Source organism: Podarcis erhardii (genome assembly GCF_964252035.2).
Source record: "Podarcis erhardii genome assembly, chromosome: 4".
Classification (NCBI taxonomy): Eukaryota; Metazoa; Chordata; class Lepidosauria; order Squamata; family Lacertidae; genus Podarcis; species Podarcis erhardii.
This window is the reverse complement of record NC_138508.1, coordinates 61,499,042-61,526,187: the sequence shown is the minus strand read 5'-3', so window position 1 is coordinate 61,526,187 and position 27,146 is coordinate 61,499,042. Positions and strand designations below refer to the sequence as shown.

The following is a 27,146-nucleotide window of genomic DNA, read 5'->3' as shown; positions in this document are numbered from 1 at the left end:
TGCATGCAAGCAACACAGGTAACATACAGTGTGTCTAATTTGTATACAGTGCACTGCATCCCTGGTGATTTTCACATATATTTTAGCCTTGGCTTGTTGATTGACATGGTTAGTGTAAATATTGGCAGAGTCACCACTCTTGGAAACCATTAGGCACTTTCTTCTTGAGCCCTTTCTTACAGCCAGTGTCAAGTCATCCTGTAATATTTTGTGAACACATTTCCCCACCACTTGATCCATAAAGATATCTGCTTCTAATGCTCCATACGGACACGGTTTAGCTAGTTCCTTAAGTGCACTATCATATGCATTTATAGATTTATCAGGGGTGTGTTTTCTATGTCCAGATAAGCCTTCCCATCACAACATTTCTATGTGGTATGAAATGCAGCTGTAGCTGGTGCAAAGGTGCCATTTCCTTTTGGCAAATAGCAGGAGCGGGTTAATCATTATACTGGAGCTTCTAGTCAGTTGTTTGTTTCAGGACTGGTGCTCCTCACACATTCAAGTTTTTGTAGTGTTCATACAACATTGTCAGCACCAAGATACCAGCCCATAGTTTTCCTCACTTAATCTGGGAAATACCATTTTTTGACAAAATCTAATATAATTTTTGCTAGTTACCTGCTTACAATATCTAAACAACCCATTTGCAAATTAAGCTCCCAGCTGGGAAAACTCACTGTAGCTGTGTTGTGGTCATTTTGTACTTTGAAGAGCATTATTTACCTTGTCCAGTTTGAATTTTGTAAATGAGTCACAGTATTAACAGTGTTCCAAGATCCCACCTTCATTTCCAGATGGGTGTATCCCTTTGAAGTTTGTCTAACAACAAAATCTCTTGTAATTGTAATTGTTTTAGCTTCTGAATTCCTCTAACAGCATTTCTAATCTCTATGTTTTTCTTAACCCTTTGCCTAGCTCCTACTTTCTGATTCCCTTTGCTTCCTATATCCCTTAACAGAGACTTCCGGAAAGTGTAGTATGGAGTGTATATAAAATGGATAACTTGACAACAGTCAAGCATTTGTGTGCAAGTGCTGTGCTCTTTCCCCTGAGTGCAAGCAAAGAGTGATCTTTCTGCTTGTTGCCTTGGTTAGGAATAGTTTCCTGCCAAGCTACTGGGGTGTTTAAAGGCAAAGCACCAAGGTTCAAATCAAGAGTGCTGATCTTTTCCTTTTCTCAGTTGGGAAACTCTGGATGTGACTTGAAGCCGAGGACAAAGCAAATGTCACAAGAATGCAAAAAGAAAACAGCTACCCTGATTCAAAATTATCTATCTCAAATAGATTGAATTGAAAATACCTTTCTGAAAAGAAACAAATTAACTGGAAGCTATTTTTAAAACAAATGCAGACAGTTTGTTCAAGGATGCCACAGAGCTGGCGATCTAGATACGGAATTTGCAATTGTGTCCAAATGAAAGGACACACCCATCTGCATCTTCCAAACAAAATCTATAATAGATCAGAATAAAAGATGCTGTGCAGAACTCTTTATGAGATGAGAGATCCTAATTAAGGTAAATGTTACTCTGAGCTGTAATTATGAAAAAGTACCTACTGTGGAGGGACAATACTTTAACTTCAATAATTAATTAGTCATAGCTGGAACCTGCCTAATTCCTTAAATCAATCTTCAGTTTGAATTACTTTTTGAGTCTTCAACTTGTTGTTTCAGATGGTTAATGACTAGCTCCCGTGTATGGCTCCTTGGAAATAGATTTTGGAATTACATGTCATCCCACATTTTTCTCTCTCAAATAGCAAGATGTATCATTATTTTAGCTTGCTCTGTTCACAATCTCACTATTTTAAATTTTCCATAGAATCTGAATATGTAATGCAATGGCAGATGAATGTTTAGGGCACGCTACAATGACCATTGCATTGGTGTACTGCCACAATATGATGGCTTCTTTGGGAGGATGGAGCTAATTCTATGGTTCTTGGGTTCCTAAAGGTAAAGGTAAAGGGACCCCGGACCATTAGATCCAGTCGTGACTGACTCTGGGGTCATCTCGCTTTACTGGCCAAGGGAGCCGGCGTACAGCTTCTGGGTCATGTGGCCAGCACGACTAAGCCGCTTCTGGCGAACCAGAGCAGCACACGGAAACGCCGTTTACCTTCCTGCTGGAGTGGTACCTATTTATCTACTTGCACTTTGATGTGCCTTCAAATTGCTAGGTTGGCAGGAGCAGGCACCAAGCAACGGGAGCTCACCCCATCACAGGGATTAGAACCGCCAACCTTCTGATCAGCAAGTCCTAGTCTCTGTGGTTTAACCCACAGCGCCACCCGTATCCCATTCTTGGGTTTCTAGCCCAGGTTTATTATGGTGTTGCACATGTTTAGGGAAGTTTTTGGTGTCTGATGTTTTACCCCTTTTTTATTATTATAATTAATTCTGTTGGGAGCCGCCAAGAGTGGCTGGGGGTATAAATAAATTATTATTATTATTATTATTATTATTATTATTATTATTATTAACAACAACAACAACAACAACACTGGGTCCACAGTATCTAAAGAGTTCCTATTTTTAAAGTACAGAATGACCTCTCAGTGTCCAGTCTCAAGGATCTCAGAACAGAATGATAAAATGAAAGAAATAATGAAATATAATGTCAACAAAAGTTGGGAGATCCTGAGAGGTATGCAGAGAGGGCTGCTGTGAGAGGGGGAAATCAGGTGGTAGCACGATCTTGCCCCACCTTCCTTGTAGAGAATGAACATCCAGAAGGGAGGCTATGAAATGATGTGTGGAATTGCCAGGAAAAATTTTTTTCGTGAAACTCATTTAGCTTCCCTCAGAATTCCTTGGACATTTTGCCCAAAGAAGAATCTCCAAACTTGCTTCACACATTTACTTTTGGTCATTTAGGTACCACATGTGCAGCTCAAGAGAATGCCGTTCTTGCTCAATAGCTCTGAAGCTGATATTAATCAAGGGGACAGCCAAATTAGATAACCTTTATCTTATAAATATAATCTTCCTTCATTCACAACCCTGCCATCATCTGGGAGCCATTCTGGCACTTAAAATATCAAGTGCGAATAACCTCATTTCTTTAAAATATGGCTATTCCTCTGTTTCTTAATGGGAGAAATTTTTTTTTTGCTTTCCTTTACTGCTGTATTTCTCACATTATATTATATGGATCCTAACTTCCATTTTTTGAAAGAAACAAGAGTCCACATTCATGGAACAGGTCTTTCCCACCGCTCCATTTCTTCCACACAGCTCTGGAAAAAAATGCTTCTGTGCATTGAGAGACCCTCAGGAATGATGTAAGGCAGGTATGGCGAACCTGCAGCCCTGGTATCTGGGGTAAAGTTAAGTCCAGCAACATCTGGAGGGCCACAGAATCCCATTCCCTGGTGTAGGTGATGGTCCAAGACAGTGGTCACCACCTTTTTTGGGTCTGGGGACACATTTTGAATTTTCAGATTGCTGAGTGCCTCAGTCAGAAATGGCTACCACCAGGAATATGACCTTTCACAAAATGGCTGCCACCTCCAAAAAAGCAGGAAAACAAAAGAGTCAGGAAGATAAAATAGTTCAATTATGGAAAAAAAATATTCTTTTTGTTGTTGTTTGAAAAACTTTTTTTTCTTAGGCACTTTTAAGTTGTAGGGTTCACACTATTGCAAACGTTCCATCTACAGAAACATTGTGGCTTGCTGGTTTGAGTGATCCCCTCATCTCCTCCCCACATGGGTCAATAAAACATTTTCCTCTCTAATAATAAAATACAGGAGTAATTAATTTGCAAAGAAGGACTGAGAGGCTAACCTTATTGGTCAGGAGCCAAACATGTGCATGCCATGATCTTCTGAGCAGGCATGGAGGCCTTCCTCAGTTTCCTTTCAGGCATACTTCCTTATGCCACATCTAAGGTTGCTCCCAAAGGTCCCTTCAGTTTTGGGAGCACTTGGCCGTCTTGCATAATCCCTGCACAGCACTTCAGATGATGACCACTGAATGTAATAATGGAGGGATACAATCTATTTCAGAGAAACAGACCAGACAAGAAAGGAGGAGGAGTGGCGTTATATGTCAGGGATGTGTATACCTGTGAAGAGATCCAAGATTTAGAACCTCAAAGCCAAAGTGAGAGCATTTGGGTCAAAATTAAGGGAGAGAAGAATAACAGGGACCTCATTGTGGGAGTTTACTATAGATCCTCAAGCCAAATGGAGGACATAGATGATGCCTTCCTGGAACAGATGGCCAAGCATGCAAAAGGAAGGGAGATAGTAGTAATGGGGGACTTCAGTTACCCGGATATTTGCTGGATGTCAAACTCAGCCAAGAGCATAAGGTCAAACAGATTCCTCACTGGCCTTGCAGACAACTTCGTTGTCCAGAAAGTGGGAGAAGCAACAAGAGGAACAGCCATTTTAGATCTGGTCCTAACCAATGTTGATGACCTGGTTAGTGGGGTAGAAGTGGAAGGATCATTAGGTGCGAGTGATCATGCTCTTCTGAAGTTTACTATACAGTGGAAAGGAGCAGCCAAGCATACTAGGACTCAATTTCTTGACTTTAAGAAAGCCGACTTCATATAACTTTGGGAAGTGCTGGGTGAGATCCCGTGGACAGTAATACTAAAAGGAAAGGGAGTTCATGATGGCTGGGAGTTTGTTAAGAGGGAGATAGTAAAAGCACAACTTCAGGCAATACCAATGAGACGGAAACATGGAAGGGGCCTAAAGAAGCCAGGGTGGCTATCTAAAGAACTTTTAACTGAGTTAAGATTTAAAAAGGATGTGTACAAAAAATGGAAAAGGGGGGAAACCACCAAAGAGAAATTCAAACAAATAGCCAGCACGTGTAGACACAAAGTCAGAAAAGCACAGAATGAACTCAGGCTTGCTAGAGAGGTTAAAAGCAACAAAAAAGGCTTTTATGGGTATGTTCGTAGCAAAAGGAAGAACAAAGAAACAGTGGGGTCACTCAGAGGAGAAGATGGTGAAATGCAAACAGGGGACACAGAAAGGGCTGAACTCCTCAATGCCTTCTTTGCCTCAGTCTTCTCCGATAAAGAAAACAATGCCCGACCTGAAGAATTTGGAGCAAATGATTCAGCAGAGGAAACACAGCCCAGAATAACTAAGGAGATAGTACAAGAATACTTGGCTAGTTTAGATGTATTCAAGTCTCCAGGGCCAGATGAACTGCATCCAAGAGTATTAAAAGAACTGGCAGATGTGATCTCAGAACCACTGGCAATCATCTTTGAGAATTCCTGGAGAACAGGCGAAGTCCCGGCAGACTGGAGAAGGGCAAAAGTTGTCCCTATTTTCAAAAAGGGGAAAAGAGAGGACCCAAATAATTACCGCCCAGTCAGTCTGACATCAATACCAGGGAAGATTCTGGAGCAGATCATTAAGCAAACAGTCTGTGAGCACCTAGAAAGGAATACTGTGATCACCAATAGTCAGCATGGATTTCTGAAAATTAAGTCATGTCAGACTAACCTGATCTCGTTTTTTGACAGAATTACAAGCCTGGTAGATGAAAGGAACGCAGTGGATATAGCCTACCTTGATTTCAGCAAGGCATTTGACAAGGTGCCCCATGATAGTCTTGTAAAGAAGCTGGTAAAATGCGGACTTGACTATGCTACCACTCAGTGGATTTGTAACTGGCTGACTGACCGAACCCAAAGGGTGCTCATCAATGGTTCTTCTTCATCCTGGAGAAGAGTGACTAGTGGGGTGCCACAGGGTTCTGTCTTGGGCCCGGTCTTATTCAACATCTTTATCAACGACTTGGATGATGGACTCAAGGGCATCCTGATCAAATTTGCAGATGACACCAAACTGGGAGGGGTGGCTAACACCCCAGAGGACAGGATCACACTTCAAAACGACCTTGACAGATTAGAGAACTGGGCCAAAACAAACAAGATGAATTTTAACAGGGAGAAATGTAAAGTATTGCACTTGGGCAAAAAAAATGAGAGGCACAAATACAAGATGGGTGACACCTGGCTTGAGAGCGTACATGTGAAAAGGATCTAGGAGTCTTGGTTGACCACAAACTTGACATGAGCCAACAGTGTGAAGCGGCAGCTAAAAAAGCCAATGCAATTCTGGGCTGCATCAATAGGAGTATAGTATCTAGATCAAGGGAAGTAATAGTGCCACTGTATTCTGCTCTGGTCAGACCTCACCTGGAGTACTGTGTCCAGTTCTGGGCACCACAGTTCAAGAAGGACACTGACAAACTGGAACGTGTCCAGAGGAGGGCAGCCAAAATGGTCAAAGGCCTGGAAACGATGCCTTATGAGGAACGGCTAAGGGAGCTGGGCATGTTTAGCCTGGAGAAGAGGAGGTTAAGGGGTGATATGATAGCCATGTTCAAATATATAAAAGGATGTCACATAGAGGAGGGAGAAAGGTTGTTTTCTGCTGTTCCAGAGAAGCGGACACGGAGCAATGGTTCCAAACTACAAGAAAGAGGATTCCACCTAAACATTAGGAAGAACTTCCTGATAGTAAGAGCTGTTCAACAGTGGAATTTGCTGCCAAGGATTGTGGTGGAGTCTCCTTCTTTGGAGGTCTTTAAGCAGAGGCTTGACAACCATATGTCAGGAGTGCTCTGATGGTGTTTCCTGCTTGGCAGGAGGTTGGACTCGATGGCCCTTGTGGTCTCTTCCAACTCTATGATTCTATGATTCTATTCTATGATTCTAAGCTTTTGAATTATACCTTCTTCTTTAGGCATAAATGTTCATGGCAAATGTAAAGTAAAAAAAAAAAAAAGATGCTGGTACAACCCTAGGCTGCCATTTAGCTACTGGAAAAGCCTGGTGCTGCTTAGAACAAATGAAATATGAGGCCAGAACAGGCTGTTCTAATTAGGATGCAAATAGCCCTGCTGTACAGCCCTTGAGTTAACTGGCCTTTTAGAGTCAAAAGTGAATGAAAAATGTTCAGCGAAAGAATATAATATTATATATACTCATTTCATTAAAGATCTGCCTAGCTTTTTTTCTGTCTCAAGACCCTAGAACAAGAGTGGAGAACCACAGGCCCACGGTCACATTATGGCCCTTGCTCTATCTGGCCCTTGAAACTTTTCTGAGGCCATATCCTCTTTCTCCAGGGTACATTTCTCAGTGGCCTTGCTTTACATCCCCCCTGAGTGTTTTTGTTAGGCAGGAATGTGTCCTTGAACTCTGAGAATGACTCATGCTTGCTTCAATGGAGGATCGAGAGAGTTGTCTCTGTGTGTAGAAACTAGCCCACTGTACAAAGCTAAAATTAAATTTGTTGCTCCACCCACTTTTGCCCCTGCACCTGCTCCTGCTCACCACTGCTATGCAGCTCCCAAAAGGTTGCCCAGAAGGAGTGTGATCCTTGGGCTGAAAGCAGTTCTCTACCCCTAGCCCTAGAATGTGTAGGGTTAGCCCATGAGACTGATCAAGAGAACATTCAGAACAAATCTGGAGTTCACCTATGTTCCAAAATCTGGTTTCGAACCTATGGTACTGTACATCTGCAGCATAATTTCATAATTTCATATATAAGCATTTTTATACAGTTATATGCATTGTTGTATGTACCGGTATCTGTTCATGTGCTGGTTAGTTTGTGCGTAGCATACAAGACATTTAATAATGTGTGTAGCAGTGTATATAACATGTGAGAATTGTTTATATATTCAGCAGAAAGAAAAACTCCCTTCAAGGGGCGAAATGCAAAATAGGAAAAAAATATCTTAGGTGATTTCTGGTTCCTTAACATTAATAAAAAGATTTATTGTTGGTGTAATTCAGCAAAGGATTTATTTATTTATTACATTTATCTCCCATGAGGCATAAATGGTACTTGCCCTCCTAAAATCATCCTCATAACTACCTTGTGAGGTAGGTTAGGCTGAGAGTTGAGGATCACATAGCCCAAGATGACCCAGTGGGGACCACAATATCCAATATCTGACTTCTCTTACATTATGCTTATTCTTATGTTATGTTCTTTCTTTAAGCTTCAGCTTGGAGTGTATGTGGAGATAGCTGGAAAAGGGGCGAGTAGTTCTCATTTTTAAAGATGATTTTAAAATCCTCCGCTTCAAAGATAAAGCAATGTTCAGGAACGCTTTTGGATGTCTATTCTTGTTACAGTGTGAAATGACTGATCTTCTGTTTGACAGCCTTTAAAATTGAATATTACAGAGACAAATTTTGAGACCTAAGAGAGATACTTCATTTCTGCCTACAGCTGAGGCCTGACCTTTGCTCACTTGAACTAGAGTCCAACTGCTCTCCCCCAGGTATGTTTTGGTTGGTGTTCTCCAGTCATTTGAAATTATTGCATGGGAAGTCAGTGATAAAGTGACAGCTTTAAGATGCCACGCTGCCAGGCAGCTTGCTTGGCTGGAAGCTAGAGCTGCATTGAGAACATTTGTAAGAGAGGCAAATCTAATAGCTTCTATTAGATCTAGCCAAGAGGAATATTTGGCAGAAAGGGGAATGTTCCAACATCAGGCTGATACCAACTCCTCCCTACAGCCAAGGAAACATATATACTAACAAAATACCTGGTTCCTGTGGTGAAACAGGGTGCTCATAAAAGCGCCATATTTCTCCTCCCATGTAGGCATTTTTATCATTTCACTGCTGCACTACTGTAACACACTCAATATGGGGGTTCTCTTGGGACTGATCCAGAAGCTGAAGCTGGTACCAAATGCTGTGACCGGGTTGTTGAGTGGGACCCAAAGCACAGCAGAATACCTTTGAAGCACAGGAGGTACAGTCCTGCTCCTTGAGCCCTGATTGTCCAGGTGGTTAAGACACGATAGGGTCAAGGCTCGAAAAGAAGAAGAAGAGTTTGGATTTGATATCCCACCTTATCACTACCCTAAAGAGTCTCAAAGCGGCTAACAATCTCCTTTCCCTTCATCCCCCACAACACACACTCTGTGAGGTGAGTGGGGCTGAGAGACTCCAAAGAAGTGTGACTAGCCCAAGGTCACCCAGCAGCTGCATGTGGAGGAGTGAGGAATCGAAGCCGGTTCACCAGAATACGAGTCCACCACTCTTAACCACTACACCACACTGGCTCTCCAGTGTGAAAAGGCAATATAAACCTTTCTTTATCACAGCTGTGAGGTGGATGCCTCTAAGGAGTCACCTCTCGGGCTTAACCAACTAACCACCCTGGCTAGCTTGCGTCCAATTCCCAACATCCCTATCCACCCATTCAAGCAATCTCTCACCCACCTTTTGTGAGCTGCATAGCTTTGCCTTAGAGCTCGTGGCTCCTCCCTGTCATGGGCTCTGAATGATGTAGTTCAGACACGAACTTGGGAGGCTGGTTCTCTGAACCATTAGGTCCTCTTGAGCCAAGGGGCCTTAGTTGCCAACTGCCTCTCTGGCTTCTCAAGCTCATGAAAAACAACACCAGTACCCTTAACCACATGCTGCAAATTAAGTGTGTGCTGTGATGCAGATAGCCCTTAAAGCCCTTGTTCTGTCTTACCACGATTAATTCCTTGCCTATCAAAGAGGTCTGGAAAGAACACCATAAGGATTATTTAGTCTCTAGTAGACTCACTGGAATGCTTCTTTCAGCTCAATGTGCATCTCTCCGCTCTATCCATCTTGCCACAAGGTTGTCGCCATTCATTATTAGTGAATACCTTCTGAGTCATCATTAGCATTTCATTCTTCCTGTGCAGAAGGCCTTCTCAAAGTTCACAAGGGGAACTTGCCTCTGCTTTTTGGGGGTCTGAAATAAAATAATGGGAACAGCATGGGCTGTGACAGTTCAATTAGGAAGTGCTTGGAATGGCAATGTTTGCTAGAAGCAAAGAGTATCTTGGCCTTGGAAAGCTTCCTGCGAATGAGAAATGTGAGGCCTTTGGCACATTTGTGTAGTACAACACAAAAATAAATTAAGGAGTGGAATATGGGTAACCAAGCTGGAAAGCTGGAAGAGCAGCAGAAAAGCTTCGTCTAAATGACTCTCTATTGGCACGTTCTCAGTAACAACAGCAAATGGTTGCTAAGAACTATGCAAACTATTTTCTCTTCTCATTGTGCTTTTCTGCAAAGAACAACTTCTTTAGTTTGGTGATTTGATGTTGTTGGACTACAGCTCCCATCATCCCTGACTACGAGTTATGTTGACTGGAGCTGAAGGAATCTGGAACCCAACAACAAATGGGGAGGGCACAGATTCCCCAAGCCTGTCCTAAGGAGAGCCAGTGTGATCTAGTGGTTAAGAGCGGTAGTCTTATAATCTGGGGAACCGGGTTCGCGTCTCCGCTCCTCCACATGCAGCTGCTGGGTGACCTTGGGCCAGTCACACTTCTCTGAAGTCTCTCAGCCCCACTCACCTCACAGAGTGTTTGTTGTGGGGGAGGAAGGGAAAGGAGGATGTTAGCTGCTTTGAGACTCCTTAAAGGGAGTGAAATGCGGGGTATCAAATCCAAACTCTTCTTCTTCTTCTTTTTCTTCTTGTTTCACACATGAATGTTCATTACTTGATCTGCAACATCACATGGGAGAATGAGTCATCATAGATATAATGCTGGAGGTAATACTTTTCTGATCACCATATGCCACCTCAAATGCAATGCTTTCCCATAGAACCAGTTCACATATTTAGCTGTCAGTCATCAAAAATAGCATTTGGAATGTGCATTATTGCATTACTGAATTTGGTTTTTAACTATCTCTGCTTTTTATACAAATTTATTGTAGTAATTTGTTACATTCTGAGGCTGTTTTAATATGTTATTGGTATATTGTGTATGTTGTTTTAAATCGTCAGTTTATTATTTTCTCTTTGTCATTAGCTGCCTTGAGCTCTGCAGAGAAAGGATGAGGTATAAATGATTTAAATAAACTGCCACATTCAAAGCATGGAGTACGTACTCTGTTAGTATATATGATGTGCACTGAATGCAAGAGGCATTATTATTATTATCTGTTAAATTTGTATATTGCCCTTCATCCAGAGATCCCAGGGCGGTTCACTTACAAAAATCTCATACAAGGTGGTTCCTGCTCTTAAGCTTATTTAGTTGATACCACCCAATGGCATTGTTCATTCAGTATCAACATGTTCGGTAGTAGTCTTTACAAGCTGCATTTTACAGTAAATGGACAGTAATCAGAAAGAGCATTCTCTTCATTTTGTGCAGGTATTTGTTAGGGCTATGAAGTCTGACCAAGAAGCATTACCATTTGAAAACCTGTTATTCGGAAGGGTATCATCCTTGAGGATGTAATGCTTATGATTAAAAAGTTAAAATTTGGCAGCTATTATTATGTACAGTAGTATTCAACAGGCCACATCTTCTCCTTGTGCATTAAGCAAGTAAGTTATGATGGCATTTGGGGTGCTACCTGTAAAACACCCACTAGGAGAAGTTTGATCTTTTCAGTTCTTATTTCTGCATCTCGTGTAGGTGTAAACAAACCTAAGATAGATTTATCTGCAGGAAAAATGTGAAGTCGAAGAAACCATTTCCATCACCCAGTGGGAGTCTGTGTTCAATGCCTCTGATTATGGGGCTGTTGCACATGAGTTTTTGAGCTGATCAATACTTTGAAAATTCAGGCAGACTCTGTTTTTTATCTTCCTTGCTGAAACTCCTAAAATATTCTTTCTCTTTTGCCAACACCTGAGACAAATCAATGGTTAAGGTAATGAGATCTTATTCTTTGACATATCGTGTTATTAGAAGAGTGAAATGTGGGACTTTTATGAGATCATTTCTCTTTGAACTGAGAGTTGCAAGCTATGAAATATTGGTGGTGTGTGTGTATGTGGATTCAGGTTATGCATGTAGTCCTTGGTGGGAGAGGAAAAAATGTTTTAATATTGGCAGGTTCCTTTGGAACCAGCCCTTTGGGGTTTGAATTGTTTGTCACTTTATAATATATTTCAGGTAGAAGTAGATTTCTTGTAGTTACAGCTTAGACTTTTTACAATAACATGATTTGTCATGCAGCTGAAATGAGCAGTGAAATCAGAGTTTAATAAACTGCATATATGTGGCTAAGGCCAGTTCTCTAAGCTTCTCATGACTCAGCAGCAGCGAGAGGATTTTTGCAACCAGAAATGCCAGTTTCCTGTTGTGTCTTGTACTCCCAAACTGTCCTTTAGCGGGACTGCTTTGGAATTTACATGGCATAATATAAATGCAAACTAGATAACTCTGTATTTCTTGGAAAGTGGTATTGAGCTTTGTGGAGGATATAATATAAACACAGACTGACTAAAGTTGCACATGAGACAGATGTTTTATCCTCATCAAGAACTTGGGAGAAATTACCTAAAATACGAACTCTATTCCATTAAAATTACCAGGATTTGTGACACTAACAAACTAATGTCATTTAATGTATGAAGTATGAGCCAAAACTGATGTATTAATATAATCACAGTATAAATATGACAGTGGTCATAATCAAATCAAGGATCTAAATTTGTTGACATTTAAAGAGATAATCCTTTAAATCACCTGGCTAATGCTCCTCTGGTTGGACATTTGAGAACAGCATACTGGACTAGATGGGACGTTGTCAACAAGCTTTCCTTATGCTTTTATGATGGCTGAGAACTGCATTAGTCAAATGTGGTATAACTAGCTTAGAAAATATTAACTATGTGTTAAAATGAAGCCACTACTGAAAAAATAGTTAATAGTTATAACTTCTCAAAGTTAGTTTGGAAAGATTTTTGCACCTTGATAGACATGTTCTACAGTGGAGAGGCTAAGCATAGACAGAATAAATAGCCATACAGTGGTACCTCCATATAAGTCCGCCCCATCCAGCATCTATTTCAGCTGATGTCCACGGCCAACCCAGAAGTACCGGAACGGGTGACTTCTGGGTTTGCCACTCGCGCATGTGCAGAAGTACAAACTTCTCCACATGCGTGCACAGAGTGGCGCTTTGTTGAGCATCCTTTTCCTCGAGCGTCCGGGGCTCCAGAACGGATCCCAGACTCAAAACAAGGTACCACTGTACATACATGGTCTGTTATTCAACCTGTGGTAATTTGCAACCTGGATTAGCACTGCTAAATAGTTCTCAATAAGGAATTATGAGAGTATAATATTGGGTCTATGCTATGTCTATCATTGACTGTAAAATCTTATCTGGAGATAATATTTTTCATTGATGCATCATAAAAGGTAAAGGTAAAGGGAACCCTGACTGTTAAGTCCAGTCATGGACAACTCTGGGGTTGCAGCGCTCATCTCGCTTTACTGGTGAAGAGAGCTGGTGTTTGTCTGCAGACAGCTTCTGGGTCATGTGGCCAGCATGACTAAGCCGCTTCTGGTGTACCAGAACAGCACACGGAAACGCCGTTTATATTTGTTCTCAATTCAGTGAAAATTCTTACTGAAACTTCCATTTATTAAATATATGAACATTTCAGCTTCATAATAAAATTAGTACTTGTGTTGGTGGTACATACTAGATTTTAATCATTTCTGACATTATGTTCTCTCATCCTTGTATTTCTTTTTATTTATAATAAGATTGTGAGGTTTCCTCCAACCCATTTTGATAAGAGAGATTTTCTTTAGCATCAAATAAACAAATTGAATGACACACAAGTTTCCTAAATAGCACACGATAAAGTGGAAAGGTTGAGGTCATGATTGTTACAGATTAAGCTTTGAAGTCCCATTCCTCATCAAACTCTTCAGCCTTCTAGTCATTGCAAACATAAAAGAAAATTCTGGTTCCTGTACCAAAGGATTTAGAGCAGGGATGGGAAACTTGTGTCCCTCCAAACATTGTTGGACTTCACTTCCCATCAGCTCTGTCTATTGGCCATGGTGGCTATGGCTATGGGAGTTGACGTCCAACAATATTGAGAGAGTCACAGTTTAGTCATCTGTCCAGATCCTTTACATAAAACAAGAGAACCCCTGTGGATGCTATGCACTACTGACAATAAGTATTCAAGAAGAATTTAAAGATACCCAAAAATGGGTATATTAGTCAAAGCTTCATACAAATATGTTATAGTAGGAGACATTCACTCTAAAATGCTGATTAATTTTCATGAGGATTCGCAAATTGCTGTGGAAATGCAGAGAACTGAATTTAAGACTGGGCACATGACAAACTGAAATGGACAGCTTTGTCCACCCCTGCTTGTAACTATGGCTTGGTTGAGTCTGCTTCCCTCTGGCTACAGTGCCAATGCAGCAGCCAGAAGAATTGCTGGCAAAAACCGGGGGGGTGGGGGATACCAAGTTTATGCTGAAACATATTAGTATGTTTGCAGTAGCATGCTCAAGGTTCAATGTTTCTTAACTTCCACTTGACTAGACAGAAGACAGATTTTAATAGCAGAGTTTCCAGCATGCAGGAAGCAACGAAAATCAGTTGGAAACTGCATCATTTTCTGCTCAGTCAGCACCAGCTCAGGCATCGCTTGCCACATCCTTTCTCCACCCATCATTTCTCAGCTATGACTGTATCAGCACTCAATTTGCAATTCATGATTCCATGGGCACCATTTCTTTAAAAAATGGGGGTGCTTCTTATTTCTTAGTGTTTGTGAGGCTGAGTGAACTCTTTAAGGTATAAAAAGTCACCGACTCCTGGCCAGTACCTTCCTCCTATATTATTCCACACAACAAACCACCACGAAAAAGATAAAAGATTTAAGACAAATAATTTAAAAATCAAGTAAGCGTGATTCAGATAGAACCTTATCCTTCACAAATTTATCTAATCTCCTTTTAATTCCATTTAAACTGGTGGTCATCTCCACATCTTGTGGAAACAAACCCCACAATTGCTACTGAAGTATGACATGGATTGAGTAGGCGTTATGTCTAATCAAGTGCAAGGGATTAAATGAGTTTGGTGATAAAATTGGGATTCTTTGAAGAAAAATGTTAACCCCCCCCCCCAAAAAAAAGGTGGGGACAGGGCAGAAGGGAAGCTGCATTGTTTCATAAAATATACACACTAGTTTTTATATGAATAAAAGATATCAGCCTTCTGAGACAAATAGATATTAGGTTATAATCAATCATTCATGTCATTTAATCCAACCATAGCTCCCAATATGAAATTAGACCCTAAAGCTTTACATTTTGTTTGAGTTCTTTTGGGCTTTACACCCCCCCCCCTTTTTGTCACTTAGGTGGCTGGATATTTAAGGCAAACAAATGCGAACTATCAAAAGTGATTAATTAATGAACAGTTTACCTACACCCAGGACAGCAAAAAGCTGTGCTTATTTGGGGGATACAGACTATTCTATGTGGGCCTCTACTGCCCTATAGAAGTGATCATAAAGCTATATGATCCTGGAATGATAATTGTCCATTATATGAAATCGTGGGTAAAGCTAAATTGATTTAGTCTTGTGCATCTAGGGCAGGGCAATGAATACATTTTTAAAATAGCTTTGTGGGCTTTGCTACAAAGGAGAACAAAGAGAAGTCTGCACTTCTGGAGAATGTATAACCAAATGATACCTACAGCTGTGGGGGGGAAATGGTCTGAACAATAATCAGAATGCATCTCCACAGAGGACTATACTTGAAAGTGCCCTTCCCTAAAGTATTACATGCATTTCAGCATTGAAAACAGAACACAAGATTGCATCTGAAGGGTTGCAATGAGCATAGGTTAAACTCATGCCATTTCCTATTCATGTTACAATCTTGGTCATGAGAAGAGATTGAGGAAAGAGCAGAGTGAGGGTTTTCTTTCTTAGCTCCCACTGTGTCCCAATAATTGATTGCTGTCTGCTGTGAATCTTGGTGTTTTTGTTTCTTCCTGAATGGGGAACAGGAGGCTATTTTCCTGCTATCTACTGTTTTTATTCCAAAGTATCTACATTCTCTGCTCTATATTTATATTCAATATTGCTCAGAAAGAGGGCCTGAGTATCACTAAATGCCTTTGTAGGCCATGATGTGAGACCCATACATAACACAGAATGCCCTAGAGAAGTACAATGTGTTCAGCCTGAAATTATCCTCTAAATCAAAGCGTTGGCAGCAAAGGTATAATAAAAAGATACAGACTCAATTCCCCCTCTCTTCCTGGTGTCTAAACTTGCCTACTATTATTTACAAAGGAGATACAAGCAATCAACATCCATGCCAAGGCAACTGGCTCTGGAGTGGCTCATGGTGACCATGGGGCTATCCCAACATGTCACCGACCCAGTGCTTATGGCAGGCCACACTCTGGACCTTGTTTTCTCAACTGGGCAGGAAGAAGGTGATCTGGAAGTGAGTGGGGTATTGATGCCAGTCCCTTGTCATGGTCAGATCACTTCCTGTTAAGATTTCAGCAGCTTTTATTCTCTGCACAGGCAGGGGACCTATTAGGATGCTCAGCCATCAAACGCTTATGGATCCAGTGGGTTTCCAGATGGCTCTGTGGGATTTTCCAGCTGCTATGACAGGCACTCTTGTTGAAGCCCTGGTCAACCTATGGAACATCCAAATGGCTCAGGTCATTGACACAATCACCCCGAGCATCCTCTCTCACTTTGTGGACCCCTTTTGGCTCCCTGGTATACTCCAGAGCTCAGGGCGAGTAAACAACCTGTGTACATGTTTGTGCATGGACATATATACTTTAGGGTGTTGAAGCTGCAACATCCTTATCATTTTGCTGAATTGATAGTGTGTATAGCCTACATTTTATAATGGTCTGTGGTGGAACACTAAAAGCCCATTTGGGGTAATAAATGTAGAAGGGCATGCATGCTTTTCAGTGCATGCATGCACTGGAGTAGTTTGGAATCAACATGGCTCTTATTCTTGTGACCACCATAGTAAAACACACACACAAGAAAATATATATATTTCTCTGCATTGCTTTAAACGTTTTTATTTTCTGATATATCATTTATTGTATCACTTTTATGCGTAATTTCTTCATCTTTTTTTAGGGGGGGGGATGGTCAATCATAATTTGGTTTATACAGCAAATTTTAGTATTGCACGTCTGTGATCCCAAGCACACTTTCAGGAAAATAAATTACTTTGAAATCAATGAAACTAACTCCCCAATAAATGTCCTGAGACTAGAAAATCTGGTCATAAGATTTCACAATGCATTGAGAAAAGCACTTTCAATCTATAAAAAGGAGGGTTTTTGTGCTCCTTGATCTTTCACAACCATTTCCAAATCTGGAAGAGACAGGATTCTCACCAAAGTAAGTGTGACTGAGTAGTCTGTCTCTTTAAATTTAGTGCAATGTTGCATTCTGCTTATATAGCATCACTGTTGGCGGTTGCAGTAGCTGACAAAGTGTGAATCACAAGAAGGTAACCAGAACGAGAAGGAAACAGAAAACTATAAATGGAGCAAGTCATAAGAAGGCAGAATCCATTGTAGCAATTTATTGAAGACTGCTTCTTACTTTACAGTATGAGTTCAGCTGTATGGGGCTGAGTCAAAATGGCCCCTCTTTAGAGAAAGTTGGGGGGACCTGTCAATAGGCACAAAATAAAGAGACAACCTACTGCCAAAAGGGATTGCCTTCCTTCTGCTGCCGGGCACACTATTTTTTACCCACCAGATTGTGGGAATAGTTCATTGTCTCTTTAAGAACTGGAGAGGAAATGTTGTTAGTCAGAAGTGGCAGATACCAGTCAGCAGGACTTTGTAACAAAGCACAAGGAAGCAAGGCCTACATTTGTAGTCTTATGTCTAGAAATGTTTTACCTTTAGAAAAAAATTTTTTTGCTTGTAATAAAAACTTGCAATCTAAACCAAAACAATACACAGATGTGACCTGTGGAGGACAGGAAACAGCTCCATGCACTACATGTACTACAGTAAGCCCAAAACCTACATGGAGGTTATAGCCCAGGGATCGTCTTTTCCCCCTGGATGCCCACCTCATTTTCTCCTGTTTTTAAATTTTATTTAATTTTATTGCCCAGTGCATAAAACTGAATGCACACAAGTTAAATGCACATTAGTTGTGCGCTTACTACACTTTTGTTTGCATGTACTCTCATAATGATCCTTTGAAACGGAGAAAAAGGGATCTATGCAACAGTGCCCAGTAAATCCATGGAAATCTTCTTCATCTCCTGACCATACAAATTCAAGTCCAACACAGATTTCCCTCCACAGATTAAACCACACACATATGATTTACAGGTGGAGTAACAGCAGGGTCATACCTGTTTGCCCAGCTGCCAGCATTGGTCGTCTCACTGCCTGCATCCCCCTATGTGTTGAGCAAGGCATATAAGCAAGAGTCAGCTACACATACTGTTGTAGACATATAAAGGTAAAGTTAAAGGGACCCCTGACCATTAGTTCCAGTCATGACCGACTCTGGGGTTGCGCACTCATCTCGCTCTATAGGCCAAGGGAGCCGGCGTTTGTCCGCAGACAGCTTCCGGGTCATGTGGCCAGCATGACTAAGCCGCTTCTGGTGAACCAGAGCAGGTGCTCCATAACTGCCTAGAGGGGAGGAGCTGGACTTTCCTTAATGAGAGCTTCAGAGCCAGACTAGAATGTCACCACCCCATCCAATGCTCTCCTAGTTCTGCCTCTTGGAATGTGTAAGGTTTCCAAACCTTACCTAGTCCATCCCAGTTACATTCTTACTGAAACGTAAACAAAATTGTTGTCTGTGTCTCCTCCCCCAAATTTGGGCTCCAGTTTTTTACAGCTGTGTTCAGTTTTCTATTTCTTGTCTTTATTAGTACTTGTCACATGTATGTGTGTGCTGCAAGTACATTGTACACAGTCCAGGGTTGAACAGGTCTGGACTGGTCCAGACTGGATCAGGCCCATTCTGGATGTACAAATTAAAGCCCCAATCTGTGCACAGCCCTAATAAATAACCTACATTTGGGGGCTATCATGTAAAGCGGTGTACTGTACTCTGTCAGATAAATCTTACTGGCTCTCTACTACATCAGTGATTCAAAAATGATGAGTTGATCACTGAATGCTTGTGAGTGAAGCCCAAGGAGACCATATGCTGCAAGTGGAGAAAAAAAGAAGGGATCATGTCACAACTCCCAGCTATCAGACAAAGCTTCAAATTCTGTTGGTGGTATTCCTTACTTCAGTATTATATAAAACAAGTCAAGGCTTCAAGAACAAACCAGGGCTGTTTTACACAATACAACAAATCCCACTTCACGAGGCAGATACAGTTTCTGTAGCAATTCTTTTGATTTCTTTTATAACATTACCTCCAGTGGTGCTGCCTGAGGTGTTTCTTTAAGTGCTGTGATGCTCTGCAGTTTGCTATTAGAGAGAGAGTTCAGTCAGTGTTTCCATGTAACATGTCCCTCCATCCTACATTAATGCTACAGCAGTGACAACCAACTAGCAGAGCGGTACTCAGCACCTGTCTGCTATCTAGCTCATGTCTTCCCATCAAACTTGTCTGCAGGAGAGAAATTAGCTAATCATTGATAGGGCATGTCGTTGAATAAATTCCAAATCGCTGCTAGTGCTTTTTATAAATAATTCAAAATAAGATGAACGCTAAAGCAAACACAGCTGTAGCTCACGCTCCATCGCCCACCTGCTGATGGTACATCTTAGCTGGCATCTGCTCATGCAAAACTTGTACGCCTTCCACGTCCTCCTCCCCTTCCATATCCGTACAATGTCAGCAACCATGAATACTCTTTAGCCTTCTCAAGCAGTGCAATTTGGGTTTTGATTGGTGGCATCAGCTGACACATGAAGGCTTCATTCCTTTCCATCGACCATCATATTCTATTATTCTCAATTCAAATGTCTCTATTGATACACATCTTTTGGAAAGAGCCTGAGGCTAGTTTGCGACATGCTTATGCAGTTGCTTTTACAGAAAAGATGTAGAAGGAAGAACCATTTGTGTTCGTAATAAATAGAAAGAGATATCCTGTCATGAAGAAGACTGTTGGTCCATATAGGAACACTGAAAGTTGCCTTGTACCAGATCTTCACTTGAGAGCCCTGAGATTGAAACAATGACCTTTTATACACATCATATGTGCTCTCCTACTAAGTTATGTCTTTAGCATTTCACCTTTTATTAAGTGGACATTTGTGTGTCTCCCATGATTCTGTTTCAGAGTTAAAGCACATAACTAGAAGCAGGAAATGTTTCCTCACCTAAAATTGTGATAAAAAGGGAGATTCTGAACATATCATGACTATTCGAGATGAAATAGGTTTGTATTGTGATCCGTATAGCTAATATCTCATTGTACCAAGGTTTTACATCTTAACTCTTGTGTTTTCTAATTAGTGTCCCCCAATAGGGTTAGATACTTATTTACCTGGTTTAAGAAGAAGGGTCTTTGCTTGCTAACATAATATGAACACATATTTGGAGCTTCAAATCGGTCATATTGGGGATGACAGGTAAGAAAACTGTATCTTGGTTTCAGAAATTCATTGTTTAGTTGTAACCTGGATTTCATTGTTTAAGCAAAGAAAGCAATATTTCTGAAGTTTAAACAGGTTAATAATGAAAAAGAAAAATTAAGGTTTAAGAACTTTTTTTATATACAAAAAAAAAAAAAGTCCTGTCAAGTAAAGGCATATAATCTTTGCTCAGTCAAGTAGCAGGTTGCCTGTGAAGGTTCAGAACAGCATGTGTGTTTGGGGTGGGGAATTTGACAGCTACTTTTTAGTCAAGTACAATTCAACTAGGATAATAGACCAAAATGAGGGTAATTCGTAGGAGGAAAAGTATATCTTTAGTAGAAGCTATCTTTAGCAGATGCTAGAAAGCTTGGAAATATCATTGGAACGTCTGTTAAAACACAAGCATTTCAATTACTTATACTAGCAAATCCTGCCAGTGTTGTGAAATCAAAGATGACTTTGAAAGGTAAAAATATAGATTACAAAACACACAGCAGGACTTGTGTTTAGATCCGTAGCTTCCAAATAGTGAGCTCAATTTGTAATCATTTGATAGAGCTCTAGGAAATACATCCTCTTTTCCCTCTTATCAGAAGCAAAACAAGAACTCATTTCATATCTCGAGGTCCTGACTGCAACAGCATTATTTCTTTCCACTCCAGGAATAATTATCATGTCTTAAATCCTTTACATTTTTGGCACTAATAGTCTTTTGTGCTCTAAACACAACAACAAAAATCTCCTGGAATTGTACAAAGACAAGGGAAAGGCGACAGACTTTAGAAGAAGATACGGTAAAGTAGCCTATGGAATAGGGTGTATTCGGACTGCTTCAAAAACAACTTTAAAAATAGAGCCTCATTTTCTGAACTTCAAAAGGTCTCATTACTTTAAAAAGAGACCTGTGGGTTGATGAAAGAGTGGTATGTGTCAGAGAAGATAAGTTTCTGCAATTATATTATTCAATATTTTATTGGGTAGAATAGTTCCTATTTTAGTAACAAGTACTGTAGGGTAATAATAAAAAGGCCCAAATGGTTATCTCAGTGAGCAGTCACAACATCTGAAGTTGAGCAGTTGCTTTGTGATGAACAGAAATGGTCCAGCCAGTCAGAAAGAAAACTGGTGGTGAAGAAAGGCCCAGTATGTAATAGTAGGTGGCGTGCTGGTAAATGATGTTTTTATAGAACTAATTGGCTGAAGAATGGAACAGGAAGGAGCAAGCAAGGATTCTAACAGGGTTGAATAAAACATTGGATGGCCGTAACACCTGTAATTCAGTTGCATAAAGTGAAAACGCCATGTTACAAATGACCCTGGCTGTTGGTCACATCACAATATGAGAGGGAAGGATTGGGTAAGAGAACCTCTCTCTATGCTGACCTTAGACCAGGGCTAGCTAACCTTTTTTATGCCTTGGGGCACACTTAGGAACGATTCACCTCTGAGGGCCACATGCCACTGCAAGCTGCACATGTGGGCAGTTAGACACACAGAGCAGAGGTCCACTCAGTTTTCTAACTCCCACTTGCTAGAATTCCTCTTGTCTCTCCATCCTCCCCCCTCTCTCATCCTCACTGTGCACATACAGCACATTCAAGCACACAGCTCTTGCACTCACTCATTCACACTCAAACCATTTAGATAATGGCCACTCGGGGACTTCCGGGTTAGCGCCAACGTCTAATGGCGGATTCCCTCCGAGCTCCGGAGGGAATCGGCTCAGTAGGGATCGGGTTCTGCCGTGCCGGCGACATGGGGACCCTTAGAAACCACAGGCGCAGAAGCCTGTGGACTTGGTGACTCGGCAGGCACCATTTGCGCCCCCCCGACCTGCGAAGGAGCCTTTTTAAAGGCTTCGGAACGGGGGACGGGGAGTGGTGCGGTGCTGAGAGTCCTCCGCTTTCCCTGCTGAGTGAAGCCGCATGCCATGGACGGAGAGCGCTGACTTTTTCCTGAGAACATTCGGACTGAAAAGCAACAACCCGTGAGTAATACAGAAATTGGACTTAAAAAGGAATTTTTTTCTTTGAATTTGGTACGACCGGGGAAGATACAAAAAGGAAGTCCGTCTCCCCGCCTTGTAGGCAACTTAAAGCAAGGATTAAATAACTAAGGTCGAGAGAATACTTTTTATTGCAACTGAACAAAGTTATTAATTTCACGATTGGACAGTATAAGTAATTTTGCTGGAGGATAAGAGTGGATTTTGAGAGCTGCGCAACCCCCCGGGACCCGGGAGTGATCAGCGAGAGAACCTGTTGGAAAGATACAGAAGACTTTGACAGCTGTCAAACTAGCTGTCAAAGTTGGGGAATATAAAGTAACATTGTGTTTGCTGCCTTTGCCAGTTGGATTTGTTACATTTTGGTTATAAACTGTCGAAAAATAAGCTATTTTGTTTTTGGGACTGGAACTAGAAGGATAGTAAATATCCATAATCCCTCTAGAGGGGGATTTGGGACACTGCAAGAATAGCTGGAAGTGGAAAAATACTCACTGAGTTGAACAAGACTTTTTATCTTTTGGGAAAGCTTCAAGAACAAAGTAATATTTTGGCTACAGGGGTCATGGGACTGAATGAAACAGTAAATAACCTTACTGAAAATGGAAAGGACTTGACCCAAGTCTTTGTCTTTGAACCAAAAGCCCCTGTAGCGGAAACAAAAGACTTTGCAGCTGAGCAGGAAAAGAAATTTGACAAATTTGAGAAAGTGGAACAAGTGGAAGAGAAACATGAGGATCTAGAGGGAAAGGAAGGAGGAGTCATAATGTTGCAGAAGGCTAAGGAAGGCCAGAGGCCTGGCAGGAAGGTTATAAAGGAAAATAAGAATTGGATGATCAAGATTTGGCTTGAATTGGAGAATGAAGAATGGAGTGACCTACCTAGATGGAGACCTGAAGATTTATGGATTACAAATTTGATTAAGATGGAAGTTCGAGCATTTGGGACATTTAAATTCATGAACTCTTTTAAACATGGAGGTCTGGCCGGAAGAAATATGGACTTTTTTGGGATTGTACTCCTCCGAGATTCGGGGTTTAATATAAAGGACTATCCAAAGAACTGGCAAAGAGGAACTGAGAGAGACTTAAAAGCCTCTGATGTGAGATTGCCAGGCTGATAGCAGATGGACTGATGGACATTGGTTTGGGGATCGAAACCGGGAAAGGGAGGGTGGGGTTTGATGAATCCAAAGGTTGTATAAATATTTTTTCTGATACTTTTTATTTTGTGTTTTTGGTTTGGTATTAATATAAAATTGGGAAATTTGTGGAAGGGAATTTGGGCCGACCTTGGAAAAAGGGTTTAAGTAGAAGGACTGAGGTAAATAAGCTAAATAAGTTAAAATGGGTTATTAAAAGGATTTAAATATAACAATGAAATAAGGTAAAAATTGGGGATAAGAACTTGTTGAACTAATATCTGGAATTGGAATACAAGAAGGGGAGGCGAGGGGAAGTCGTGGGAAATAAGGTATAAGAAACTAAGGACTGTAAGTATACTTGTTCTGTATGTTTTTTCTGTCTTTTTGTTTATTTGTTTTGTCTTATTTGAAACTTCAATAAATATTATGTTAAAAAAAATAATAGATAATGGCCACTCGTAGGGTGTATCTGGTTCATGTCAGCTCATCCCTAAGAGACAACGGTATAAGTGTTGTCATTTAAATGGTAATTGAATTAAGCTTGGCAATGAATATTCAGAAATCAAAGGCATCTATGTAATAGAGACTAAAGGGCAATTGCATACAAAACAGCAACATTTAGAGAGGGGTGTGATGTACAGGTGTTTATATAATAATGTCTGTAAGCCAGGTCTGGATAAATAAAGTTCCTGTTTTTAAAAGCAGGACCGAGCTTAAGTTTCTTTAAGTTCTATTTTCATGGTTAAAAAATATCTATGTTGATGACAATCAGTTCTGTTTGTTACACCTGAATCAGGTGGGGCCATATAGGTTCTGGATCAGTGCGAGAGCAGAGTAGTGGTTTGGATAAGGGCGAATATGAAGTCGAATTCTGACCTTTTATGGGACACTGCAAATTAGTGCTCCTGCAAAGGTTGACACAAATAGGAGCGGACGGGTAATAGTAACAAAAATACCAGGAGTAGTTCTGTCACTGCACTCCAGGGAAAGAACCACAGCTTAGTGGTAGCGTGCATGCTTTGCATGCGAAAGGTGACAGCTTCAATCCCTGGTGTCCCCAGTTAGGGCTGGCAGAAACACCAGCCTAAAACCACTGACAGTCATTGTTGACAATACTGAACTCAAAGCAGCTTCCTATGTTCTTGGGGAAATCTTATGCTACTGAGACTCAGGGCTGTCTTGGTTTTTTTATTCTTAAAGGTAAAGGCCACAGCCTCCTCCCCCAACCTGTTGGATGAGTCCTCCTTCCAGTCACTGTGAAACATGTTTTAGTAGGCAATGTAGGTGGTGGCTTAAAGGCAATGTTTACCTTGCATTCCTTCTACAGGGATGGGGGCGAATGGTGTCCCATGTGCTAAGCTGACTTCTGGACAGCTACAGCCTCTGAATGAATGATTATGATGATGTGGGGGAGGGGGACTATTTTCACCCAAACTCATCTTGAGATTTTGCCATTCTGAATTGCTGAGCTATCATACGCAACTGCCTAGGTACGTTATCGGGAGCACAAGTTAGTATAATTGAAAAATACTTTGTCATCTGTAGTAAGCGCCTATATTTGGCCATAAAAATGGCATCCCCAGTGCGTGATTTCTTGGGTTCTTCTAATTATATTTTATAGCTATTCTGGTTTCCGTCCAGTTGTGCTTTTCTTTTAATAGCTCCAGAAACATCCAGTAATAAACATTAAAAGAAATTGCAGAATGATCAGCCACTACTTTCCGCAAGCTGTACTGATTAAATTCCTGTAGTCTCATTTTCATAACAAAGCCCGAGACAGAAAATAGTACACTCTGAATCTTCCCTTGACAATGATTAAGATAAGAACTGAAAATAGCATGAATGAAACCAATTTCTCCATTTCATCTTTGTTAGTGTATGGCTGACTTAGTCCTTTGATCTTTGTTCACTCTGCAGGAGTCAAGACATACAACTTACAGAGATGATATTGACATGCTTTATCTTTGGTAAAGTAGGGGGTTCACTCTCTAGCAATTGCCTTTCTAAATGTCCTTGGGGGAAAATGCAAGATCCTGATCCTGCCAGTGCTTTCTACTTCCACACCTCACTCAGCAATGACTTACACCCATGCCTTTGGTGGACTTAAGGTAGAGGGCAGAGGATATTTCAGCAGTACTATTAAAGAAGCAGAAGCCCTCTCCCGCTTTTACATCTTGCCATGCTAGAAACAACAGAGTTCCCGGGAGCAACATTTTACTTTGTAAGTAATATTACGTTTAAGTGAATAATATCAAATTCCTCAGGACTACAAATAATACACAAGTAGGCAATCTTGATCAATTTGTGTAGATTTGAATGGTTCCCCCCCCCACACACACCCAGATATTTTTTATTTTCTGACATTCCAAGAGCAGATTTTTTTTCTCAAATGGAGGTAACCTGTTGCTCTCCGTTTCCACAGGGTTAATTTAAGCAGAGAGAATGTGTAGGCGAACATACTCAGTTCATTGTGATGTTCATAGCAGAACATAAATATATCCAGCTAAATGTTAAAGCTAGGATGAAGTGCTGGAACATAAAATTATTTTCACAGTTTGACCAAAGATCAACTCAGGGGATTATATTAGGAAAGAGAGGAGCTTTGTCTTTAACTAGTGGTGTGTGACCTGCAATTGATTTTGAGTTCTCAAAAGTAAGGAGAAATACAAATGCTTGCCACTTTCTCATGCGTTTTTTTTTTTTATTTTTTTTTATTTTTTTAATAATATTTATTAAAGTTTTCCAATTAATTACAAATTAATAAAACATCCAATTTCAAATCTTTTTCCAATTACATCCTTTCAGGACTTCCCCTTCCCTCCCCCCCTTGTATTCCAAATCTCTCAAATGATCTCAACAAGTTCTTCTCCTCAATTCAAACTTGTTATCCTTAACCCAAATTTTTTTTTTTTTTTTAAAAAAAAAACATTATTTTCCATTCCCCTAAAATCGGTTTAATCCCACCACGAGTTCCCCACTTTAGAATACCATGTAGATGTATATAGCCTAAATAAAACATAGTTTACGCCTTTAAGGATTCCACATTTCCCACCCCCCCTTTTCCCGGTTGCGTTCCCAATGTTCCTCAATGTCCGATATTTCCACGTCTCTCTAAATCATAGTCCTTTGCCAGTCCTCTTTAGTTTCGAGTGTCCAATCATGGAAGGATTCTGTCTTAAAGAGAGGCCCATTTTTTCCATCCAGATTTTTATATCCAGGAGTGAAAAACTCCAAATTATAATCCTTAAGCTTGTCAAATCTGGATGTCCCAAATGTCCCCACTTTTGACTTGGTCCAATTCTTGTTATTTTGTTGTTCTTATTGATCACACTCCTCTTTCTATTTCTTTCTGTCCCTGTTTTCCTGCACAAATGTCCTAATTCCAAAAGTTAGTTCCTTTACAGAGGCTTGTTATTCAGAAACAAAACATTACGTCAAGTTCCTTTCATTCCACAACAGATGATTCCATTGTCTTCTTCGGTGTAGTGGCCTCTGTAGTCATAATAATGTTCCATTTCTGCAGTTTCCCAGGAGATAAACAGTTCAGTTCCAATTTCCAGCTAAAACTTGTAATATCCCTCGGCTCCTCTAGGTGGATTGCAAAAACTGAGTTCTCTTCCAGATCGCATCCA

At 40.7% G+C, this 27,146-nt stretch overlaps 1 long non-coding RNA gene across 3 annotated transcripts; it reads left to right on the top strand.

Annotated features, from left to right (window-relative positions):
* LOC309340256 lies at positions 1-25,556 on the top strand. 3 transcript variants are annotated; one of them, XR_014155890.1, is made up of 6 exons: positions 1-18; positions 7,999-8,037; positions 8,186-8,283; positions 20,244-20,359; positions 21,028-21,159; positions 25,432-25,556. It is a non-coding gene; the product is annotated as an uncharacterized lncRNA (long non-coding RNA). The 3 variants fall into 3 exon arrangements; XR_014155891.1 differs by having other exon boundaries at positions 8,164-8,283; XR_014155892.1 differs by lacking the exon at positions 21,028-21,159 and having other exon boundaries at positions 8,164-8,283; positions 25,432-25,550.
* Positions 25,557-27,146: the final 1,590 nt, after the last annotated feature.